Source organism: Melampsora larici-populina (assembly GCF_000204055.1).
Source record: "Melampsora larici-populina 98AG31 unplaced genomic scaffold MELLAscaffold_5, whole genome shotgun sequence".
Taxonomy (NCBI): domain Eukaryota; kingdom Fungi; phylum Basidiomycota; class Pucciniomycetes; order Pucciniales; family Melampsoraceae; genus Melampsora; species Melampsora laricis-populina.
The window spans coordinates 2,099,653-2,102,203 of NW_006768769.1; positions in this window are offsets into that span (position 1 = coordinate 2,099,653).

Sequence of the window (2,551 nt, forward strand, 5' to 3'; positions counted from 1 at the left end):
CAAGCGTTTAGGTTGGTTCAGAAGGAACCCCTTCCCGCTTTATGAATCAGTTGGTGTGCTCGTCAATCCTGGGATGGCCAAGGGAACTGGGAAGGTCAATTCTTTTGCTCCTGCCGAGGAAGCTGTTGGAGAAGGTGAAAAAGATAAGGATGATGATACTTCAAGTGGCAAATCAATGAGCCATGATGGGAGTCAACTTGGGAGTTTAGATGAATCTCGACTTCAGCGTGCTATCGAATCCGATGAAGAAACACCAGCACCTACCAGCACTTCTCAAGATCTTCCCAAGAATAAATTCATGAAGAATAAGAGATTCAAACACGATCGATCACCAGAAATCGATTCAAAAGTCAAAGTTCATAAACCTTTTCAAAAACAACAACGCAAGACTGCGGCTCAAGCTGGTGAAGACTTTATAGATGGAATTGGCTCGATTTCAGACAAATTTATTAGTCACATGGCCAACGATAATTTAGCTTCTGGAAGTTTGACTCAACCTTACGACTTTCTCACCACTGCTACTTGGGGATTACGCAAGCTCGGTTTAAGTCAAGATGAACTGTACAAATCAATGGAAATGTTAAAGAAAGATGTTGACTATGCCAAAATGTTTGTTGGTCTTGAAGAAAAGGATTTACAACTTGGCTGGATCAGAGGAAAGTTAGCAGGTGATCAAAATTAAATCGATTCAATTCAATAACTTTTTAATCACTTTTTCCATACATAAGTTTATCTTTTACTTTGGTCAAAGTCGAGTCGCATATATCTTAAAATAAATATTCAATAATTAAAGGTTTTTTTAAATACATTTGTAATTTCATAAGGCTTATGAGGTTCTTAATTGTTCTGTAATAACAAAGCCTGCTGATTGCTCAAGTTGTAATTGACTCTTGATTGAGTTTATATAAATACTAAAACATGAAATATTTCGTCTTTATCAAGTTTCTAAAACACCTAAAACATGAGGGCATTAAGTATGATGCGAGTTTGTAATAAATGATAATAAATGTTTAATAACTTGCTAAGCGTCTAAGCAAAAATCGAAAAACAAATGAGTATCTTAATTCACATTCCACGAGCAGTTCGTTGTTGGCGATAAGTTCTCCACATTGCTTTAGCAATCTTCGTTCTCAACTTTCCTGCTTCAGTTGACTCTTCAGGAGTGTTTCCAACAGTGTGTAACTCCTCTTGATTGACTCGAGGTTGATAGTTTTCATCAAATTCCCCATTAAATTGCTCATCATTACTATCGACTGTTCTGATGAAATTATGTATAAAAGCCATTAGTAGTATTAATCTTGCTTGAATCAGTATGGGATAGTGAGAACCTTCTCCCATCACTTTAAATCTTTGCTTTGTTACACCAAATATTCTTTCGATATAGTTCCTTAAAGCTGCATGTCGTTTGTTATACAGTTCCTGATAAGTTCGAGGTCTGTAGAGTACAAAAACATCAGTTTGCGCTATTCAATAAAAGAGGTTTGGTGGCGTACTCAGAGTTATCGCCGGAAAATTCACGAAGATGATATCGCACCCCTCGAAAAGGGGTTTGACAAGTCAGACTCAATGCAAAGCCAGCATCGCCCAAAACATACTTACCAGCCGGGATGGTAAGATTGCTTTCGCGTGCATCATCCCAGAGTTTAGAGCATCTCCACCGCGGACCTGATCTGTAAACCAAATACAGAGCCAAAAAAAGCTTGCTGGAAAAACTTTGACAGCTGTATTTTATATCCAGCTTTGTTCCATCCAACGCGCAAATCGGTATAAATTTTTGAGTCGTTTTGAGCTGCCTAAGTTGCCAAACCCTCACCCAATCGAGCCACCAAATAGCCATCAATTGGTTGGACAACGAGAAAATAGGACGCATGTGGTGACTTTATCACCACATGTGCCAAATGTAAGTCCAATACTGGGACAATACAGTTTGCTGCAAATATTCGGTTGGTACTTCATATTTCAAGTACTGACCGTGTGAAACAGGGTTTGCTGGATATTGAGGCTCACACGGATGGTGAGCTGTTACATTTCCAGACCGCGCTGGATGGTCGATTTGTGACCTAGACCTGCAAACGTAAAATACACCTTACGTGTATGTCTGAAACGTTACGTTTGCAGGTCTGCGTTGGAGATGCTCTTACTATCCGCCACACTACCTTCCCAGCCAGCTAGAATATACGTAAAACATAAGCTGAAATTACAAGCCGCCAGTACATTTTGAGTTATATTGCCTTTTCGATTGAAATATGGCTTGGCGTCAAGTGGCGATACATGAACTGGCATATGCGTTCCATCAACTGCCCCCACGCAATTCTTGAAATAGGGGTACCAATCGGGGTTATTACGGATGGATGCTGACATCGGAGTATCCTGTTGAGGGAGGATGATGTAAGAATGGATCAATTGGGTATTTTTGGTGATATCCTGAGTTAAGTTGTTGATGATCCTGTAAAGACACAATCATCAGTCTTTGAAATGAATAATATAAATGATTTAATGGATTCACTTTGAAACCGTGTCAGCAGATCTTTGGAAGCGTTGGTTAAGCTTC